Source organism: Andrena cerasifolii, chromosome 3 (assembly GCF_050908995.1).
Source record: "Andrena cerasifolii isolate SP2316 chromosome 3, iyAndCera1_principal, whole genome shotgun sequence".
In the NCBI taxonomy this organism is placed as follows: domain Eukaryota; kingdom Metazoa; phylum Arthropoda; class Insecta; order Hymenoptera; family Andrenidae; genus Andrena; species Andrena cerasifolii.
The window spans coordinates 5,302,250-5,326,654 of NC_135120.1; the positions used below are offsets into that span (position 1 = coordinate 5,302,250).

The 24,405-nt window shown below is 35.7% G+C and overlaps 1 protein-coding gene across 2 annotated transcripts in view; it reads right to left on the reverse strand.

The window, feature by feature from the left end:
- Window positions 1-15,601, reverse strand: part of LOC143366987 (hemocyte protein-glutamine gamma-glutamyltransferase) — a 32,458-nt gene extending 16,857 nt beyond the window's left edge. The window contains exons 1-2 of one of the 2 annotated variants that reach the window (XM_076808543.1): window positions 15,516-15,601; window positions 13,854-13,900 (exon numbers count right to left, since the gene is read on the reverse strand). The gene's annotated coding sequence lies outside the window, so the exon portion shown is untranslated. Of the gene's footprint in view, window positions 1-13,853; window positions 13,901-15,515 lie in introns of those variants that run through there. The other variant, XM_076808541.1, reaches the window with a different exon arrangement.
- Between the last annotated feature and the right edge of the window lie 8,804 nt (window positions 15,602-24,405).

A 24,405-nucleotide genomic window follows, 5' to 3' on the forward strand; every position in this document is an offset into this window, starting at 1 on the left:
ATGAAATAGTAATAAACCGAAGAAACGAAGAGTGCACAGCGCACTCGGGTGATTATGTATTAATAACAGCCAAAGTTGCAAATAGTTGCAGCCAATTTTTTTATGGCTGTTAGTAGATGGTATCTGTTTTCAATTAGTACTATCTAGAGCCTGGAGGAAGGCGGAGCTTTGTTTATAAACCTAAAAGAGTTAATGAAAACTTGAAATACTGGGTAGCTTCGTTTGAAGTCGTATAGTGGGATTACAGTGAAGAATTTTCGAAAAATATTTATGTCACAAATAAGCTGAGACTATACACATTCGAAATACATGCGGTAAAAATATAAAAATATCTAGAGGAATTCAGAAAAAATTCGACAATCTCGTACGAATATTGACACGTTTCCCGTTAGAATACGAAAGGTTAACTTCAGATCAATTTTTCTTTGCAATTAACATGAATATGACATATCTGTCATATACGTTAGATACGTTGGTCTCTTGGCTTTCAGGATATAGTGATGGATACATAAAAATACAACTTTCATTTTAAGACTTTTTTCCTCCCCAGCGCCACTGTGCGCCGGGTACTTTAAGCTAGTAATAGATAAAATAATGGTCGTTCTGAAATGTGCACGTATAAAGATAAACGCCCACAGAAAAATAAATTGTTTAGACATGACCAAACCACCATATTGAACCGCTTGTTTTGAAATGACTCCACTATTTCATGGAAATGAAGCGAAGAAATTGCGATTCCGATGAGTTGTACAGGGAAAAAAATCTCTAGTATGGTAACGTGACTTTCTTGTTTGAATAGCACTCAGCGAATACACCGAACTTAATGCCGTACAAGTGGACTGATAGGTCTGTAAGAATCCTCGCCTTGTATAGAGATCTACATTCGCATCATTCACTAGTTTCTATAAATGGCTTACAAATTCTGGCTGATGTAATTGCACCTACTATAAGATTGTCTACTTAGAAATTTGTGACGCAAGTTCAACGATACCTTAAATATATAGAAGTGACTTATTCTTAATCAAGTCACCAAGCAAATGATCAGTTTTATAAATTTCGTGTGAGTACATTTCCATTCATACGTGTATTAAAAGATTAAAGAAATGTCAATTAGGAGATGCGTCAATTAAATTCGGAGGATCATTTGTTTTAAAGAAAAAAATTTAAATTTGAAATTTGTTAATGTCACGAGACAGATAAAGGCAGAGGCCGAGTGGATGACGAATAGAAGAGAGAATGAGAACAAGAGAGAATACAGAAAGACAGTGTGAGGAACACAGAAGAGAAACTGTTGAATGGGGATTAAGAATAATCGGCATAAATAGGATAAACGCGCCAGTAAATGAACACGTAAGGCTAATGAATGAACACTATTATAAAATTATGTTTGCTGCAAAAATTGCTTAGATATGGAGCAATAAATTAAAAGAAGTCTCTAATTAATTAGTTGCGTATTTTAATAACTTATTTTACTCATTTTAATAAAAAAAATGTCCATTCACTGGTACGTGTCCATTTACTGGTACATGCACCCTACAAAGAGGGTGCGATGAGCAAGGTGAAACACTAGCGAGGAGGATTTGTCCGGTACGAGAAATTAGTGTCGAAGATCTTTGTTAAATAAGGTTCATATTTGTGTAAAAATGTCGGCTACGGTTGGCATTTGCTTCGCGAGCACTTCTGCAATGCTCCGTGTGATGTTAAGGCAAAGTCACGACACAGGCTGTCGCCTAGACTAAGGTGAATGTCCCAAATTCTGCTCATTTAAGAGGTAACTCCCCATAAAGAAGGTGTAAAAAATTTGTTTGTGATGAAAATTTGCAGAGTAATTGATTAATTATTTAATAATAAATTAACCAATTCAAAAAATATTTAAGAAAGATATTTCAAGATGTTTAACTATTAGTCATTTTTAATTAAATGAGACAGCCCCCTTAAGGATGTATCGGACGTACAATATTAGACAAAAGTATATGAAATTTGAAATACTTTAATATCTACGTCTTACGCATAGTAAATCCAGATGTAAGGAACTCGAACGACAGTTGGAGCCTTATTTTTACTCGTAGACAGGGATTTTTCACTTTACAAATGCTTTTGCAAGCATTATTTGTTGAACTTTTGGCAGTGAAAATGAATTCACAATTTCCTCAAGTTATAATTTATTTCCTTAAAACGGTGCAGTGAACACAATTGAAACTCGGCAGATATTTTAATCTATCCATATACTATATGTACAAAAAAATTGAAAACATTGGTACTATTTATTCAACATTTTATCAGCGATTTCATCTGTCAAGATCGTCGCTTTCCATAAGAGTACGTGTGAAATCAGTGAAAATTAAAATCGTTATAACTCAGCAACCGTTTGGTGAATTTGTTTAATATTTTTGGAGCACATCAGGAAGATTAAAAAGAGCAATCTCAGAAATTTGCATCAACATGGTACCATTTTGTAGATAGGTCCCATACATCCTTAAGCGGCCGCTACACGATGAGGCTCCATAGTCCAGACATGCCTCGAGACAGGTCTCTCTCTCCTTCTCTCCACGCTGCCAGCGCAGGACATGAGACCTCGTCTCGAGGCATGCGTCAAGACAAATCTCAGTGCATAGGACAGGCTTTACTATTTTCTATTAGCTTCTGAAGTATTTCCTGTTTCGTTACAACAGTTAATATGTACACGTTTCCTCTTTGACGGCATTATACAGGATATCCCACCTAATTTCTGCACCTTAAGGGGTTACGCCACCCTGAAAGTTTTGAAAACACGATTTTCTTTTCTTTGCATTTTCTTATTACGTGAAGTTTTAAGAATAATTTAAGTCATTGTAGACGCAAAAATTCCCCAAAATAGCCGAGTCATAGGCTTTCAACGAGGCGCGGATGTCGATATTCCGCAGCAGGTAGCGACCATTCTACTTTTCTTCTTTTGCGTTTTTCTCGAAACTACATTTTCGAAGATTACCTATCAAATATCTCCAAAACTATTTGTCCGATTGAGTTCAAACTTGGCACGCATATTCTTAATGGTATTATCTACGATGTAGCATATCAGTTTTTCCATCCTATACCCCATTCGTATATAATTAATGGTTTAAATTCGTTTTTTCATGTGAAAAACGTATAATTTTTTTCACTTTGCTCTCATTTGTACAATACATTTTTTTTCTCAAATCCGTATGCTACATCGTAGGTATTTTATTAAGGAACACGAAAATCATCGGGTTTTTCATTTCAGACGAACATGTTCGTTATGATTTGTTAGGTTAGTCACGCGTGTAACGGCGGACGAGCTTCGCGGGAGAACAAATAACTCGGTGATTTTTTAATATTTTTGTACAGTATTTATACAATATATGCACTAATACATGCTCTACCCATAAGAAGAAAATAAATAATTTTCAACCTCATAGTATCGGTAAAAAAAATCGTCTAGTTTAGTGCTGTTTCGAGCGCCTCAGGGTGGCGTAACCCCTTAAATATCTCACTTGTATTTGATGAAGGGAGAAAATACAAAAAATATATAAAAAAAAAATAAGTTAAACAATTTTATTTAATTTGATAAAAAATGTACTAAAAAATAAAAAATAATTTATATAAAATCGTGGGGTAGGATACTTCATCGCTTTTCATCGCTCATTTCGACACTTGATTCTATATGAAATTGATTCACATCCTATCATGAAATATCCTGCCTCGGATATATGTATGCAGAATCTTGTCATTTTAATTCATAGATAAGGCTATTAAACAGCCAGACGCTAATAACTTATATTCAATCTATTGCTTCAAAATTGTTTAATGGCATTTCGATGTCAGTAATGATATAGTTTATGATTAGCTATGTCGTTGGCGATTGTTTTGTGGCTAAGAAAATGTTTGAACCCCCCAGAATCAACAATTTTATCTGAATAACAGGAGAAGGAACAATGATTGCGTGTAAATTATTCAAATATCACGTAACGTAAAGAATGGAAAAGGCGGAAAGGACGGATCGAATTTACATATCCAGTCATAACTTTACCTGCAGAGGATATCGTCGATGATAGTGCAAAACCGCGTATGAGCAGTTTGTAAATACCGCGTATCCGCAAAAGTAGCAAAATTGAGATTTCGTGCCCACGGTTGCCAAGCGCTGTTTCGCTTTTTTTAAAAGTCACGCCATGTGAAATAGCCAGTAGGAAGCCGCCTTTTTACCAACGGAACCAGCAGGTTCAAGGATACCGTGAATCTGTCTCTCTTAGCAAGTTGGCGACAAAACCGCGCATTTACAGGGAAATCAGGTGAAGTGACAGCACATTTGGCGCGTGAAAGTGACTTTACACAGAAATTAAGCATTTTTATGACGAATTGATGTTAGTATTTATTGCAAGGAGTGCTAAAACTGTCCCAAAAAAGAAAACCCCTTTAAAATGGCTGAAATATTAAGTTTTTTCTTCCTCCTGTAAAATCGGTAAAATGCAGAACTGCGGTACATATTTACAAACTGCTTATACGCGGTTTTGCACTATCATCGACGATATGTCATTAAGAACTGTTGTAAATGTATTAATACTTCAAAACTCTACTGTGCAATATGTACGAGCTATTCCAAGTCAAAACGAATAGATGAAAAATTTAGTTTCACCGATTCTCTGCAAAATTACAGCATTTGTCGATAACCTTGTAAAAACAAAGTATACAAGTAGGAATATCTGCTCACCATGTGAAAGATTAGCAATAGTAGGTAGCAGATATTCCAACTATTTTTCTGGAGAATACCGAAAACACTGAAAGAAATATTTCTTTTAACCCATCGTATATAAATACTTTCCTTCGCTAGGCTATTGTTTTGAAAACACGTCCGTGCGGACTGACCTTGTGATCCGTGCAGTTCCAAGCGGTGCGCACTATCGCAAGTTTTTATGTTTTGTTAGCTGTTCCCAAAACCTCTCCAATTTTTTTTAAAAAGGCATTTATTAGTCGAAGACTTAGCTTATCGAATGGTATATTTTTCAAGCCGGATTACTGTTAAGTTTATTAACAATAAACAAAATATTTTATATACGGTTGGAGAAAGCATTCCTTCAGCTTTAAAATGAACCCAAAACTGTGGCATTATCTTTAAAAATGACCGAGATATTACAGTTTAAGTGACGACGCGTCAGCCGATTGTTTGAATTTTCGAAACTTTAACATTAAATATTTCGAAAACTATTTCACATAGGCCGTTGAAATTCGGTATACTTTGTTCTTGCAAGGTTATCGACAAATGCTGTAATTTTCAAGAGAATCGGTGAAATTAAGTTTTTCACAGGCAAACGGCGAGTAACAACAGAATTTAATGAATGGATTTAAGAACGATTAAAGCGAAATATTTAAGAATTAGGGTAGCATCTAAACAAAGTAAATTGAATAATTCGTATTCCATACAAAACTGTCATATTTCGTAGGGTGTGGTCATTTAGGAATTAATGATTAACTCTCTCATCCTCATCGCTGTATTTCGAAAGTAAATGCGGCTCAAGTTTCCAAGAACGTTGCGCAACGGCGATCTTGAAGATGTAATTATCATGGTGGACAGGTTGCACCCGAATACCAGGCGAGCTTTCCATCGCACAGCTACTCGGAATTTACCTTTGATTCATCGGGTGATTGCGCAAATATCCGGAATACATCCAAGAACGTGAGCTGCCTTGCAATGGATGCATTTCACCCCGGAATGATCCAACATGGTACGAGTCAGTGGTAAGTAAGTACAGTCAGCGGTATAAGATCGTACTTATCGCACGCGTGTACGATTAATTCCATACAGAACGCGGTAATAATGATAATCTACATATACAGAGTGGTTTTAGAAACTGGAACAGGTTGTAGCTCTTTTCTTGAAGATACAAAAAACTAATAGAGAAAATTTTAAATGCCATGGAGAAAACTATCTGTGAGTCATGCCTTCATTTTTTATTCGATGCAACGATAAAAAATGCACTTTTTTCTAAAGAACCATTGGTTGTTAGGTCTTTTGTTAAACGGATATAGCGCACAGTAAAGGATTTAAACAGAGACTTTATTCCATTTATCGATCAGGATCAGTTATTCCACTTTCGCTCCCACACACGCCGGTTTTATTTCACACTCATACTCTCTTTCTCAAGTCCCATTCTCTCCTTCCACACGCACTCCTTGTTGGCCAATCGCTCCTACTTATTTCCTGACGTACCCAATCACACATCCCTACAGCCACCAGTCTCGTATATTGACGCGAACTGTTGATCCTTTTGAGTACTGTCGTACGACACATAAATCGATTCTTCTCAGCATTCTGCATGTACTAAAATACGTACTAAAGTAAGGTCATTGACAGTGGAATTGTTTGCGAGATATTTCAAAAGCTATGCTAGAAAATTTGTTTATTAAAACAAATATCCAAAAGTTCCATCGTTACAGTGTGAACAGTTTTGTGAACACTCCTTTAAATTTTTTATTGCGTTTTTAAGTTGCGTTGGAAGTTAGGCCTGCTGCATACGATCGACGAAACTGTTTACATAATCAAATCGGACACTCTCCACGATTCCTCATTAATTAAACATTTAATCGAGCTCGGTTCCATCGAAATTAGTTAACGTAGCTATGAGCTACAAACAGTAAAAAGTGGCGAAGATCACAATCTTCGGGCTACAACTGTAACGAACTTAAAGATTTTACATATTTCGTTGTCTGTCGCTTGCTTCTGCATCGATCGATTTCGATGAATTTTTCAGCATTTATACAACTTACTTAAATCTACAAACGGCTTTTTTGAAGTTTTCATTACAGGCTCAGATAAAAAAGTTGACCAGCGGCCGTAGCCGTGATGGAAAACCAAATTGTGCGTGTATTATAGCCCTGAGAAATGGAATTCTCAGGCAGCCATCTAGACAAGGCGTTAAGGAGGTTCGATACCGGAGCAAAAATAATGAGAAATCTTTGAAAAGTGTTTTGATCTAATGTCCAAAGTGTAGTCCGCATTGTGTTAAAATTTCAAGTCGATTGACAGCACGGTTGATGAAAAAATTGAAATCAAAGTTGCGCTCTTATACACAGGCTGTTATGGGAGAAGCGATAAAATTTCTATAAAATGTTACACAGAGTCCTTAAAAATAGTGAGAAAGTCCTAAAAAATGTTGCAATGAAAAGCTTAAGTATTCCTATGAAATTCTAAAAAAAAAATTGGACATTTACCGTACGGTTTATTAGATAATTGAATAAATAGACAGCAACGTGCTCGTATTTTTGGAACTGCCTGAAGGAACCGTTTGAAACGTGGCAACGCTGTACGCCAGGTAGTCATCTATACAGTGTATACTTGTACAAAGGATACAGTAAAAAATTTTAAAAACACTACCAAGCTGTAAACATGTATTTAGTAATTTGTTGCGAACCAGTACGAACGCGCAAAGGGACGCCACAAGTGTAAAATGGAAAGAGAAAAAAAGATGGACGCAAAGCGACGTTGCCGCATTTCGCTCGCATATTTTACTCTACTATTAATGATAATATTATATTTCTAACTGCATTAAACATACTTTTTGTTTAATTGAATTCCAAAACAAAATATGTAGTAATAATTTTATTAGAAATAGACATGTAAATAACATTTTTGTCTACATAATTTTTTTTTTATCTAAGATTGGTACCACTGCAGAGCTCCCATGTATAAGCATAGGCTTACGATAGGCACGAGACCTTTGTAAATATAGCGTTTATTAAAAGTGATAGGCCTAGGCCCTTGTATATATTCATGTACATAAATTTAGATTAACTTATGCTAGGTTAGTTTTAAGTAGGTTAAATTTAGATTTAAGACCAAAGTGACCTTCTAGGTTTAGAGTCGATTTTTCCTAGGTTAATAAAGTACAATCGACCTATCATTAAAAGATAGTAAATGCAATTTAAAGTACAAACTAGCGATATATAAAATGTTCCTATTATTGTTTAGGCACGAGTACTCGAACGAGTCTGCTGCTTAGCATAAGTTTATTATGTAACGAGGTGCCAATTTCGGCTGAGTTTATACCCTGTAAATATCTATATAATTGTTATGTATTTTATGGCAAAATAAACACATTTACAAAAAAAAAATCCGTGATGGAAAACACCGGTTCTCGTTAGATCACCAAAGTTAAGCATCACGGGGCGGTGTACTGGGGAAAGATGGGAGACCACCTTTCTCCCGGTGCGCTGCTGCTGGGACCCGAAGGAGAGAGGAGGGGAAAATTGAATGATTAATGTTCGTTGGGCAATATAAGCAAAATGCTTGAAACGCCATCCTGTGTAAAAACACAGGAAAAACAAAAATACATAGAAAAAAGTTGAAAAAGCGACCTTCACTATTTTCTTCGCTATTCCGACCAATTGCAATTTTTTCAAAACACCCATACACGTAAACTAGTAAACTAATCCTTCTAGCTTATAAAAAAATTCACGTGAACTTTGCCTCTGGGAAACCTTTTTTTCACCGAAAATTTATATGGATCGTAAGCACGTATCAAATAAAATGCAAAAATAACAAATTTGAGTTTAGGAATCTTTTCGTTGAAAAGTTATGAGGCGAAAAAGTTGCAAAATTTTGACATATTTTCTTTGCCTTTCGACAAAATTTTGACATATTTTCTAGTTTCTTTGTTTTTCGAAACGGTTACATGGAGGGACTTCGACAGCATAAAATACTTGGCTAAAAAAGAAATAAAGTAAATACATATATTTAAAATGGTAACGTGGAACGTGTGTTCTTTACCACAGTCTGTAGAAAGTGCTCTAGCATGATTGCGGGAGCAAGGGCTGCTGAGAATTAGTAAGAATTGTGGTATTCATCGCAAACCAATGAAGTTATTTGAAACGGGTCAGCATGGTGCTGGACGTTTCATTTGTTTAAGAGGGAAAACCAAATGTCGTCAGTTTGCTGGAACTGTAGATTCTTTCTTTGAAGATGTTCAATTGCTTTATGACAAAGCGATAAAGTGTATTGTGCAGTGATTATGTTGGTAATTACTGTATTTAAAGTATTTTGTAAAAAATACTTTTTTTACATTTCGAACAAAATTGTCTTTTTATGTTATGTATTTAAATACTACACTCCCTCCCCTCTGTACAGTGTTTCCGTTGACATATTCCGAAACAACGCATTCCACTTTCTAATTTGTCCAGGATATTAATATTGGTTGAGGCTAGACCAGTGCGGAGGGCGTGCGCCCGCTTGCGGGCGCGTAAAGCATAGTAGGGAACCGATGCGAAAAGTATTCTTTCGAATTGAAGCATAATAGTTGGTCACATTAGGGGTTAGAATATACGTAAAAATTTCACAGTCACTTTTACTTAATAATTTTTTTCCGAAACAACGCATTCCACTTTCTAATTTGTCCAGGGTATTAGTATTGGTTGGGGCTAGACCAGTGCGGGGGGCGCGCGCCCGCTTGCGGGCGGATAAAGCTTAGTAGCGGACCGATGCGAGAAGTATAATGAATAGATTCAAAAACTCAAAATTGTTATTTTTGCATGTTGTTTGATACGTGCTTTCGATCCATATAAATTTTCGGTGAAAAAAGGTTTCCCAGATCCATACAGCACACTTCGTTGCAGCAGTATTGCAGGGACGTTGCTGCAATATTGTGTTGTTGCAGGTTGCATTGCAATATTACAGGAACGATGCTGCAATATTGTTGTGCATTATTGGAGTGGCAATGATCCTGCAATATTGCAGCAATATTGCAAGTTCTTTGCCGTGCAATGTTCCGTCGGCAACGATCGTACAATATTGCACAAATATTGCAAGTTCGTTGCCGTGTAATGTTCCATTGGCAACGATCCTACAATATTCCTGCAATATTGCGCGCTCATCGACGTGCAGTGTTCCAGTGGCAAAGCCCAAACAAATCTACGCACATATTGCCGTGCAATACTGTAGTGAAAAATATTGTAGAAACATTACAGCAATATTCTGAAGCAACTACGACTTTGCAAAATTTGTCGAAATATGTACATAACGTCGAGTAGATTCTGCAGCATGTTTCATTTAACTAGATACGCTAGAATTTCTCGTTGCCCGTCGATCATATGACAAAAGTGTTATCGTGAGACTTGTTTGTACATGAAATTATAGAAGAGATTTGAGGATCAATTTAATTTTTAAGACAGAGTAGGCGCTATATATTTTAATGTGTGAAATTATTGTTATTATTACTAAACGTCATTATTGCACAAACACGTAAATACAATCAAGCAAGAAAAAAGACAGAAGAAAAGAGAAATGTAAAGGTGCAGTCTAAAGACTGTTTTCCAATCTAATCTAAAATGACACCGAGTGAAAGTTGTAGTCCGCACCTATAGTGTTACAAATCCCTAATGGGGTTTGTCAAATCAGCCTTCGTTTTTGAATAATTTGATTTTAACGTTTGGCACGGTAGGAGTATAAGTTCGAATATGTAAGCAATCTTATAAATCCGCGGTTCTAGCTGCGGCGGTAAAGTGTTCGTCTACGATGCTACAGGTCCTCGGTTCGAATCCCCCCTGGGAAAAAAATATTTCTATGAGTGAAATACACACCGGCGTTATACTGCTACGATTCTGCACACATCACGTCGTCGCACGACACGTTGCAGCGGGGACCATTCTCCGAAAAATATCCGAAGCGTTACGGGAATACACATTCCTGTTACCGTTTCGTTGCAAAATCATTTTCGGAACGTTGCATGAGTAGATTTTTGTAATGTTGATGCAACATTGCAAAAATACGCACCTGCAATATTGCGAAGGCCGACATAGGACTGAACCTGCAACGTCTCTGCAATGTTATGGTGCAACATTGCAATCTTGCACCGCATCATTGCAGAGACGTTGCTGCAATGTTATGGTGCTGTGTGGGGAGGAAAAGTTTACAGAAAAAATGAAGTCGTTTGCCCCAACCTTAAAAGTGTTATTCTATTTTAAAGTGTGTCCGAATACTTTCGGGAGTCACTGTAGGGGAAATGCGTCTAAAACGATCCCTCGGGGTAAAATGATTTCTGATTGTTCCGCGGCTATTAGTGCTGCTATTTCTTAATATCGATGTACAAAAGTTCAGCCTGTGCGTCGTCAAGTGTCGCACGAAGTGGTATGTAAATATCAGGGTCGTGTGCGTTATAAACAAGAAAAAATCCAAATTACTGCCATTTATCTAAGGTAAGGTATTTTTCAATGTTGTGTAACTTTTGTCATAAACGGCTTAGTGTGACAGCTGTTTTTTCACGAATTTAATGACAATTCAACAATAATTTAATATATGTTTCGTTACCGAATGTAATAATTTGACGTTATATTCAACCACTGAATGTGAGTTGGATACCAGAAAAAAATACAAAAATTGAAAATTTATAATTTTTAAAGACGTTGAAAGGATGAAAAATATATAATATATTCTGCAAAATAAGAAATGTTTCAGTCGAATCGGATAATAACTTTTGAAGATACAGGTCCCACCGATTTGGATGAATTTTTTGACGCCTTGACTTTAACGAATCCCCACTGCCGTCTGTAATGATTAATTATAAAACAAAAAATATTTTTCTATAATTTAAGACATCCTTAATACAATGCAAAAAGTCCCATTAAATTATATATAGTAGTTTTGCTTTAATTAATTTCTAAAGATCACCTATTTTTTGGGCTCTAGACCGGAACCTCCCATTAAGCATGAGTAATTCTGAAGAAGAATTATTATTATCTTCAAGTTCCCCGAAATGGTATGCAATTGTGTGCACTGTGCATCCTATTAATGTTAAAAGATATGAATGAAAACCACGAACATAGGTATGTGTAGCTCTGTTCGGTGGTTCAATGTAAACACTTCTGTTATGAAAGTACAGAATGTAGGTATTTCTACGTTTCGCTCTTATCGCCGCTTTGATTGGTTATCGCAACTCCAACATAAACGCACCATAAGGGATAGTTTTACTTGGCAAGGAGAACGTAAACGCAACTATTTTGAGAACAAGCTCTAGTCTAAAAAGTGTATTGCAATCTGGCACCGTGTGTGGGAACAGTATCAAGAAACAAATTACTTGCATAAAAGCACATCAAAGAATACTTGGCCTAAATATAAATATAACCGTTAGTGAAGAATCCTGTGTTTTGACTTCTTCTTGATCATTTGCACTGTGTAAATCTGCCACCGACTTAAAAAATATGAAAGTCGTGGATGAAATAAGGGATTAAATTATTTTATACTTTTTGCTGCATTTTTATTTTTTTTAAGTCGGTTTTAATTTTTTTTTTAATTTTATATATATATATATTTTAAATTTTATATATATATATATTTTTAATTTTATATGAAAAAAATAATAAAACCGACTTTAAAAAAATAAAAAAACGGCAAAAAGTATAAAATAATTTAATCCCTTATTTCATCCACGACTTTCATATTTATTAAGTCGGCAGCAGATTTACACAGTGCAAATGATGAGACGCGGACTTAAAAAATATGACAGTCGTAGATTAAATAAGGGATTAAATTATTTTTTACTTTTTGCTGCATTTTTATTTTTTCGCATACAGAGAAACAGCTGCAAACACGCACTTGCACTGGATGTATGTAGGTACGATAGTAGTATATCGGAAAGTGGATTACTATAGGTAGTTATACTAAGCTTATTTATTTAAATAAAATTTAAAAAAAAAATTAAAACCGACTACAAAAAAATAAAAAGCCATGGAAACCGCATATATATATTTTTTATTATATATTTTTATATATGCGGTTTCAATGCTTTATATATATATATATATATATATATATAAATAATAAAGTCTATTGTCACCTAATTATTGTTATGTTATGTACGTACACGCATACCTCCTAAGCATGGTTTGTCAATACATATAACCAGAATTGGCAAAATTTTGGGCCAATATGGATGCAGTGTATGATGGGACCACCGGGGCATCACTCTCTTTCGAATAAAAAAAAGATCATCAAAATCGGTGCATATGCTGAGGAGTTATGCGGGGACAAACAAAAATACATACGGGTCGAGTCTAAAACCTCCTCCTTTTTGAAGTCGGTTAAAAACTGCAGAAACGGAATCTCTTGTTATTTTTGAAAACCGATTTGTTGAATAAGGAAAAAAATACGAACCTTAAATATCAACTATGGAAATCGTTCGATGCAGATCCTATGCAAAACGTGTATTTCACTATGTCGTAAAGGTTTCTCGAAAACGAGTTTTGACTGAAAGCTTTAATGAAACGTATTTGTAAGTACAATCTGGTGATTGTTTCCCACCGCATACGTGGCTTGGAAAATTTTATAGAAACTATGCCGAGACTTTGTCAAGTTGCAATCGCTAACGATGGAAATTGGACTAATTACTTAGACTGCAATAGCTTCTTAAATACACTTTTGAACAACAATTTGTTGAGCGACAGATGAATCTTCTTTCAGATTCTGAGACTGCGTTATTGCGCGACTAACATGATTCACCGATCTCTTCAACGAACTCCGTAGCTTCGAAAAACATTACTCAATGCTTCCGATACTTCTGTTTGATATTCCTTTACGTTTTACTAAGCAGGACTGTCATGTAAAATATTTAATCGAGTGTACAGTAAAAGAGTCTCCAAACAGATGAAATCTTTTGCGTAAAAGTAAAGCCTATACCTGCTTAGAGAATTTAATTCCCATTCTCATAAATCGCGTAAAACCAGATTAATTAAATGACTTATATGAGTTTCACGTCTTTTCTGTGGACACGCTAATTGCTTGTCGAAAGTTCTTGTAATATATTATAACAGCTCTTTCTTGACAGAGTACATAAGCAACCATATTGTTAGTTTGGAAGAATGATAATTCTACTCACTTTTACTCGTCCCTTCGTGGTCCTAAATAGTGTCTTAATGGAGATATCTGTGGAAAGATTAGTAAAATTGGAAACTGGTATTTGAAAGTCAATTACTTAACTGTTTGATTATACTTGGTTAAGGTTTCGTTTAGATATAGGTACGTAATAGGTATTCCCTGTGGCGGATTTAATAGGGCGGCCGATGAGCAGTCGCCACCTGGGCCCCTGCTCAGAAGGCCCACCTAGAGCCCCATCCTTAAAAAAATTATGATTTAATCCAAAGTATATTTTTTTCTGTATTATTACAGTGAGCCCGTTTTTAGTAAACTACTGCTTTATTTTCCCGATAAACGAGCCCCTGCTCAGAAGCCCCCCTAGGGCCCAGTCTTCAAAAAAAAAATTATGATTTTATCCAACACTATATTTTTTCCTACACTTTTCCGTACACTTACCCCCTTTTAGTAAACTACCTCTTCATTTTCCCGAAAAATGGGCCCCTCGGAACGTTTGTCACTTGGGCCTTATCTCTTAAATCCGCCACTGGGTCTTACATTCCACATCCCTAATGTAAATCTTCGTCGATAATACAGGCAACATGGAATGTCAATTGCCATCCATTTCGAAACCGAATAGATGAAGATAGATTAAGAAAATTGTTGTTTTTAGGTATACACTTCTCAAACAGTATTTGTGCTAAGCGTTTGGATAATTCTTGGATGGTTCTTTAACACGTTTTGAGTTTAATACTTCCTATATAAATAATTTCATTAATATTTGGAACAAAAGCATTATTTTTCGTCGTATTAAATCCTATTTAAAACAGTTTCAATTTTTAAACTTGAGACATGATAAGCCTTCATCCATACAAAACTCTAAAATATAGTCAGAAAATTTTAGTTATTTGTCTCGAATAGTTTTTGAGACACATGTGCACTTTTACAGAAAACTCTAAGTTATTAAATTTTAGAATTTCTTAATTTTAATCTCTCAAAATTGATAAAAATACAAAACCTATATACACTGCTGTGTTTTGACTACATAATAAGCCTTCATCCATACAAAACTCTAAAGTATAGTCAGAAACTTTTAGTTATTTGTCTTGAATAGTTTTTAAGACACATATGTACTTTTACAGAAAATTCTAAATTATTAAATTTTAGAATTTCTTAATTTTAATCTCTCAAAATTGATGAAAATACAAAACCTATATACACTGCTGTGTTTTGACTACAGCCTTGCTAGATGCATAAAATATTTCAGTTTATGGACTAAAAGTGAAATGGTGTCTGATTTTTTAAACTGACAATAAGAACACAGCGCGTTAATTGAAAATGACCCAGAAGCATGAATCTGTATTTCTCTTATTTAATGTGTTAATAACAGAATAACTTGTCACGTACTAAATTACACCATTAAGATAAAGATAAATTAACTAATGACAAATTCAAATTATTGTTTATGGCAGTTCAACCTTTTGCACTTCACTGATTCACAATTCCACAACTGTGATTTGAAATACAAAGCTGTTACAGCTAATCCAATACTTCAAAAAAAATAATGTGGCTCATTTTTATCTGACACCACTAGCTGACGATTGATACCGCGTAAAATATAAATATATAATCACCGTAGAAGTTAAAAGAAATAAGATATAGAATTTATCGAGAGTAAAAACTTAACTGAAATTTAAGCTGTTACTTCGATTACAGAATCGTCTTCTGACGCAGCGGCACCGATTAACAATGAACTTCACTCTCGCTACAGTGACGTTCACACAGTCTCACTGGCTTTTATAACAGCCACCACTCTCTTCGCCTTAACCGCAAAGTCCCCACTACTGTAATCGGCACATGTGAAAATAATGTTTGCTTATAGGGACATTCAACGCGAAATCGGACACTTTTTGGAGTAACACTAAGCATGTGGCTGAAATTTGAATATTTTGTAGTCTTTAGGGATATATAAACATATCTCGAAGGATTTTTGACAATTTTGAAAACGTCGATTTTACAGCTGTTTGAAGGTAAGTGCTAACTTTTTTTCAATAAATTATAACTATGGAAGTAGTAAACGGATGGAGTTGAAGTTTACGGCGATTTGTAGAAAAGACATTGAAGTTTTGAGAAAAAATTATTTCAGTTTCAGAAACAAATTTTTTTAACCATTTTTGTGCAATTATTTTAAACAAATGCGGTTTTTTAACAACGGGCGCGATTTTAAAAATCTGAAGAAAATAGTTCTATCCTTCCCCTTCATGGTCTATTTGTCAAAAATATGGGCATTTTACAATTGGCCTTGTAAAAATTGCCGAAAGTTGACGCTGCGTCGCCCAGCACCGCGGTACTCGCAGCGGCCAAGCGGCTATACCTGATATTCTTATGCAGGATTCTCGAAATTGGTAAGTGTTTGAAAAAAACTGAAGGAGGAAAACTTTGACTGTTTTTCATATCCAACATAATACGGTATCTCAATTTTTGGTGTTCGCAATATTTTCCTTGAAACGAGGGTGGCTTTTAGTTTTTTAAATGGAATGTTATATATTTGTTTACCCAATATGAAAGCGACTGTCAAGACAAATTCAACCATATGGTATACTATGACCTTGGAGGCCACACAAGGTTAGGAATGAATTAAATATATTGAACTATCTATCTAGTAGATAGGGTTTCTTTGTTTCATTCCTAACCTTGTGTGGCCTTGAAGGTCATACTGTACCATATGGTTGAATTTGTCTTGACAGTCGCTTTCATATTGGGTAAACAAATATATAACATTCCATTTAAAAAACTAAAAGCCACCCTCGTTTCAAGGAAAATATTGCGAACACCAAAAATTGAGATACCGCATTATGTTGGATATAAAAAACAGTAAGAGTTTTCCTTCTTCAGTTTTTTTCAAATACTTACCATTTTCGAGAATTCTGTATAAGAATATCAGGTATAGCTGCTTGGCCGCTGCGAGTACCGCGGTGCTGAGCGACGCAGCGTCAACTTTCGACAATTTTTACTAGGCCAATTTTAAAATGCCCATATTTTTGACAATTAGACCATGAAGGGGAAGGATAGAACTATATTCTGTTTTTTTTCAGATTTTTAAAATCGCGCCCGTTATTAAAAAACTGCATTTGTTTAAAATAATTGCACAAAAATGGTTAAAAAAATTTGTTTCTGAAACAGAAATAATTTTTTCTTAAAACTTCAATGTCTTTTCTACAAATCGCCCTAAACCTCATCTCCATCCGTTTACTACTTCCATAGTTATAATTTATTGAAAAAAAGTTAGCACTTTCCTTTAAACAGCTGTAAAATCGACATTTTTCATAATTGTCAAAAATCCTTCGAGATATGTTTATATATCCCGAAAGACTACAAAATATTCAAATTTCAGCCACTTCCGAAATGTTACTCCAAAAAGTGTTCGATTCCGCGTGGAATGTCCCTATATTTATCCACCGTTTTTCAGTGTCAAAACACTTTTTACATTTAAAGGAAAACTTATCTACCCCATATCTATAAAATCATATGCGACGACGATTTCATTGCTTTTTATCGATTTTGTCACGTTTTCTGTAACGCTTTAAATGTCACGTTTTTTGTAACGCTATAAATTTTACATATTTTGTAACGTTTGGTGTTCTTCTTTTTGTCATTTATACAGGTTTAATGAAATTCTGTTCGAATATAAAATTCAAGTAGCATTTTAAAATTATAAACTAAAAAAATCACGGAAGTCATAACTTTCAATCGGTTATCTGACGCTTTGTGAAACTCTTTTTAAATGGAGGTTATTTAAAAAATGTGTGGTGTACTTCTTTCCTATATTAGTCAAGGTTGAATGGAATACTGTGCGAAATTTAAATTCATGTTTATTTGAATTTAAAATTCATAATGTGTTTTAAAAAAAAAACAACAAAAAAAACATGGAAGTCATTGTTTGTAATCGGCCCGTTCTTCGAAACGCTTTAAAATGGGGTTGTTGTAAATCATACAGATGCGGTAAATATCACGGTTAGGTCGCTATATTTTTATGCGTGATTCATACAATTTTTTCGACCACTTTTAATAGGTTTTTAAAGGTTTGTTAATAATATATTATACTTCATTGTGTCGATAAGGTAGGGAATGACATAAAAATAATTCATGTTGAAATCAAAAAGATATGTTTGTTGTCCATCTGTTCTACATTTATCCAAGTTTTATAGAGTACTGTCCAATTTTAAAATTCAACAAACATCTGGCGCCTTTGGCGCCAAACACCCTGGGAAAATCGCTTCGCTCAATCTGAGATCATTGATTTACAGGGTTTATTAAGGGGACTAGGCAGTCGAAAAATCGATTTTTTATTGCATTTTGCGAAAGTACTATCTTTTCTCAATAAAATGCCGCTTGGTTTATAGTAAAATTTGCAAAATTGTAGATTTGGCAGCTAAAAACGTGAAGCGGCAACCTATAGCGTCGCCTTTGCCCAGAAACTTTAAATGCGTTTTTCTGGAATATGTTTTTCTCTTCATTTTGTCCTGATTGCGAGCGAATTGAGGTTCAAATCGACTTGGAAAAAATTACAGCATGTGTAGAACATGTGCCATTTCGGCGCAAACCCCTGAAATGGTACGTAAAAAATTCAAGATTTTCATAAAAAAAATTAAGAAGTCACCGGATTTTGGTAGCGCACCATCATTGTTTGTGTGCTACCAAAATTCGGTGACTTCTTAATTTTTTTTCTGAAAATCTCGAATTTTTACGGACCATATCAGAGGTGTGAGCCAAAATCTCTCCACTTTTTTGAAAAAGGCATTTATTAGTTGAAGACTTAACGAATCGAATGGTATTTTTTTCAAGCCAAATTACTGTTAAGTTTATGAACAATAAACAAAATATTTTATACACGGGTTGAGAAAACATTCCTTCAGCTTTAAAATGAACCCAAGACGGTGGCATTATCTTTAAAAATGACCGAGATATTACAGTTTAAGTGATGACGCGTCAACCGATTTTGTTTGAATTTCCGAAACTTTAAGATTAAATATTTCAGAAACTATTTGACATAGGTCCTTGAAATTTAGTATACTTTGTTTTTGCAAGGTTATCGACAAATGCTGCAATTTTGAAGAGAATCGGTGATACTAAATTTTTCACCTATCCGTTTTGACGTGGAATAGCTCGTACACGAAAACCGCTTCGTAAAACCTTGACGCAGGCCCGGCTCACGGTAAGCGCTTGGGACCATCGCGCACGCCCCTCGCGCACGCAAAGGACAGAGTGTCAGGCGTCCGAAAGACGGAGCGAGACAAAACATCAACGCGTCGTCTGTCTCGTACCGTCCTCGCTCGCGTTCAATGCTTCTCGTTCGCTCTCGCCTTCGCCGGACAAGAGTGAGACAGATTTGGTGGGGATAGCGAAAAGTCCATATCGTGTACACCAAACCGAGCCCATAACGAGGAAATACTGTATATGTATTTTACTTTCCTGCAAAGTTATTAATGTATCATCTGATACATAGATGACATTGTTTTAAATTATCAATTATTAGTTGATGGTGTCTTGTTTCAAATTTAAGAATCAGCGAAGTGATTATTCAAAGCGACAAAATATTGATGATTTGATAGTAGAAAGAGTTAATTTTTTCATAGATTCCATTGTTTTGCATCATTAAGATTTACAATTATAATGGTAATACTTAATAAGTTTATTTTTATTAACGTGTCCCTTACATTGTCCCACTTAAAACCACCTAGTCGTAAAAGGGACATTTCCCATTTACAGTATTGTCTCGTTACGGGCTCGGTTTGGTGTACACGATACGGACTTTTCGCTATCCCCACCACTTCTGTCTCACTCTTGTCGGGCGATGGCGAGTAGAGCTGTACGAGTACTTGAATATTCGGGTAGCTTGAAATCCAAACCAATCCGGGACTCGGTTTCCAAGCCGAGTCAGGTACCCGAAAGAACCGAGCGACTCGGATAGAACCAAGTACTTGAATGTTTTTCAAGCGGTCGGAAAGAACCGGGCGGATTGGATAGAACGAAAAAGGATTGAATTTTTTCAAGTGGCGCGAAAGACACCGGGTGGCTTGGAAAGAAACGAGCGGTCCGCTGGACCTACATTCTGACCGCTCGTTTCTTTCTAAGCCACCCGGTTTCTTAGGGCCCGCCCGCTTACTTTCCATACCCGCCCGGTTTCTTTCGAGCCGCTTGGAAAATTCAATCTGCTCGGTTCCATCCAATCCGCCCGGTTTCTTTTGGGTCGCTTGAAAAAATTCAAGTACTTGGTTCTGTCCGAGCCGCTCGGTTCTTTCGGGTACCCGGCTCAGCTCGGTTTTTCAAGCCGAGCCTGGCTCGGCTTGCTTTTTTCCGGGTACTTGATCAGCTCTAATGGCGAGAGCGAGATGGAAAGAGAGCAAGCGAGAGGCACTGAAAGCGAGCGAGGACGGTTCGAGACAGACGACGCGTTGATGTTTTTTCTCGCTCCGTCTTTCGGACGCCTGACACTCCGTCCTTTGCGCTTGCGACCATCGCGCACGCTCGCCGCGCACGCAGTGTTCCATCTCGCTCCCCCCTTCGGCCAGAAAGAAGCGAGAAACGGACACTCGGAATTAGGGCTCCGTTCACGATACGGGCTCAACGCCGGTCCCGACCAGCGAGCCGCTAACGAGACAATACTGTATTTGAAAACCGAAGATTTTGTTATTTCCTATTACAATTGATGAGTTTGTAATATACTTTTATTGAAGAGAAATAAACACGCTTTCTAGTGATGTACTTGTTTTTTTAAATACAATAATGATATTGTTAGAAATGGACGCTAAACCAAAATGTCCCTTTTATAGCACCTCTCCCCTACTTTGGGCAGATTTAAATTTTCGAGTAGAGGAAAGAGGGGCAAAACAAGGTACGCGGGTCAGACCTAAGACAAGAAACGATACATTCGGGTGGACCTCACGACGTTATGAGATCAATCGCAGCACAAAGACCGTCGTAGTTTTTTATCCAGAGAAGTTTAAAAATTTCGAGTTGAAAAGTTCCAGTGTTGCGTTGGTGAATTGCCTTTTTTATACCACTTGGATTTAAAGAATCTATTACGGTAAGTACTGCATTGTATTCTGTAGACTTTACACAGTATTTTGACGTTTTACCCGGCTCTTTATCGCATGTTGAAGTGTAAATATTTAATGTTTGGTAAATCACCACCATTTGGGGCAAAACCGGGTATTTGATTATGGGGCAAAGCCGGCTACCCGGTTCTATGTATTAGCCCAGTGAAATTAAGATCTGTCTTCGGAATAAATCCCACCAAGCTAAATTTTGGTATGGGCCTTTATTTGGTGGTTTTAAACAATATGTCAAAAGTCCCAATCAATCCGACGAGGGTTGAAGAGAACGACAACTGTTTTCGCGAATATCTTGTTATCCAGCAGTTTTGCGACAAAAATAGTTATTATACAATTTATAGCTTAGGAAATTCTCTACAAAAAAGGTGCTATGAGTTTTTGTCGTAGGAGTAATGAGAACGTCAGCATTAATGGATGTAACACACAGAGCGAATAGAAAGAACAAGAGTAGGTTTATTGCTATGTTGTCTCAAAAATTGGAAGCCGCCAATATCAACGTGAAACACGCTCAAGACGATGCTAACGTTGAGGCCACGGGTGGGCTCATGAGATTTGCACAAGTGTTGAGGAGGGCGACGAAACCTGTATTTGTGATTTCTGTTCACTAAATAAATTAAAATAAATTTATATACAAATTAATATTTGTAAAAAAAACTTCCTTTATGGTTTCTAAAATAATAGTAATTACCCACACCTAAAGGGGAAACCGGGTACTCGCATACTTCCGAGAAAACTTGGTTTCCTGTGAGCCAAATAGTTTTTTTTCATATAAGAACTCTCATTTTTTGATTCTGTAAGATTCAATTAAGATTTCTAGCGGTGTCCAAAGTTTATTTTGCCGTCTGACTTTATGCTCGCAGGAAAAATACATTAGGTACCCGGTTATGCCCCACTTTCCCCTAGTCGGACTGTGTCGAGTACCTTGAAGCTTGAACATATCTACCAAGTATATCAGTCCATCCATAGGCAAATTTTATTAAACATACAAAACTCTTTGGTTTTTTGTTTCAGGCCATTACAACGGACCCTGGACAACGCACAGTTGAACATCTTGGCCACTCCGAAACACTTGCGCCGCAGAGTGGGCCGGATCCACTTATGTTGCGCCATTTGGGCCTTTTTTTAACACATCGGAATGACATTGATACCAAAAAATAGGAAAAAATTATTCCTTTCTAACGATGTATAATATAATATTTTTTACATTTATTTATTTATTTATTTTTCATTTTTTTAAACAAAATTTTGAAGAAAAAAAATTTGAAAACTATTCATTTGGTACTTTATTTAATGCCCTTTTCAGTGATTATAGGGAATGTTGGGAAAACTTTTCGTTTTCAAGTTATAAGGAAAAGCCGAAAAATAAAGGAATGCGGTCAAATATCGTTTTGTTTAAATTGAAGGCGAATCCTTTGCGCTAAACATCATCTTCTATTAGTAATTAATGTAAACAATTTATTAAAAAATAATTCTGCAAACAGTCAGTAAAATTGCGACATTTCTTAAAATTGACAAGGAATATCTTTCAAGTCCCAACGAGTCCCGTATTTTTACAAGGGGGAATCTTTTCAGTGCACCTTCCTCTATAAAATCACGCAAGAATCACTTCCACCTTCGTCCGGTTTCGAGAAATATTTCGGTTTGAACTCATCAGCGTCGCGTCCCACAGTGGACCGGATTTAAAATTTGCTGCCTTTTGGGTCTTTTTCTTAAGATATCGGAATGAAATTTACACCAAAAAATAGGGGAAAAAAAATTCCTTTCTAATGATGTGTAATTTAATATTTTTACATTTATTTATTTATTAATTTTTTATTTGAAAGTTGATAACTTTAAACATTAATAATTTGAGCAGTGGGGCGAGAGGGGAAATTGATCGTTGCGTGATTATTTAGAGGAGAGTGTACTGAAACTATTGCAATTGGTCCGAAAGTGGAACTTTTTGGCGTTTGGAAGGTATTCCTAATCAAATTTGAGAAATGTCGCTATATTCGTTACTGCATATAAAAATATTTTTTAATGGATTGTTTATATTAGTTACTAATAAAAGAAGATATTTATCGCAAAGGCCTGGTCTTGAATTTAAACAAACCGATTTGTTGCTACTTTCCTTTATTATTCGAATTTTCCTTATAACTTGGAAACGAAAAGTTTCCCAAACATTTTGCTTAACCACTGTAAAGGGCTTTAAATAAGGTACCAAATAAACAGAATTAATTTTTTTTATCACAAATAAGTTAAAAAAATTAATAAATAAATAAATGTCAAAAATATTAAATTACACATCATTAGAAAAGAATAATTTTTTCCTATTTTTTTTAGCGTAAATTTCATTCCGATATCTTAAAGAAAAGACCCAAAAGGCGGCAAATTTTAAATCCGGCCCACTGTGCGCCGTTTGGAATTACGGCATTACTTTTATATTAAAAAATATTCGCTCACTTCTTGAAGTGCATATTAACATAGCCTGGAAATTTTAAAAAGATTGCGTGTACAGTTTCCTTACACAAAAATTTCCCAAAAGAACCTTGGTTTCTGTCGATTACACCAGGTTACCCCTAAAAGCAATATAATCCACTTACAAAACAGAGTCACCACTTCAAGTTTCGACAGTTTCGAGTTTCAAAAGTTTTAAACGTTTCAGCGCCTTACAAAGTTTCGGATTCGAGTTTCGAGAATTTAAAAATTATGTCTAAACCCACCCCCTAGTTTATATGAATACTATTTGTAAATAGAAACCTGTAGGCTGCACTGGGACTCTGTAATTCGTCATACGAAGGATCAATTAAATAATTATCTAATCGTTTTTGTCGGCATTATTAGTAGCCTGATAACGTTGCAGAAGCATGGATGTTGTGGTTACCCGTATGATTAACCCGTTCCGCACCACGGTGGAAACAAAGACATTTGATACGTCTATATACAGTAAGTGACGGGAAAAGTAGATTACGATATTCCGTTACAGAAAAATACATAGAGTAGTTCTATTATATCCTTCATAATTTCCGCCCCTTTTTGCTCTATTTTGATTTCGCAACTGAATAGAAATATTTTTTCTTTTGTATGAAGGTTGCAATTACGATGAATATCGTGGGCTGCCGGTGGCCGACGTGGCCCGATGGCCCTGCGAAAATCACGCGAAAAAAATCAGGATTTCAACCTTAAATAGCCGCCATTTTGTTTTAAATTAATATTTCGGAAAATTCTCTCCGTCAATCGGAAGATACATTAATATACTAACGAAATCTTTGTTGTTTTTTGATTTTAGATAATCTGGTTCCGAATGGCAATGTTCACCGCAAAAACAAATTTTTAAAAATGCTTCTTGGATGTCGATTGTTACTTTATTATAAACGTAAATATTTTTCTACGAAAAAATTACCAAATGTTCTTTCAATGTTGCTCTTTCAAGCGCGAAAAGTATTGTACCAATATATGCTTCCGCTTCTACGAAAAAAAATC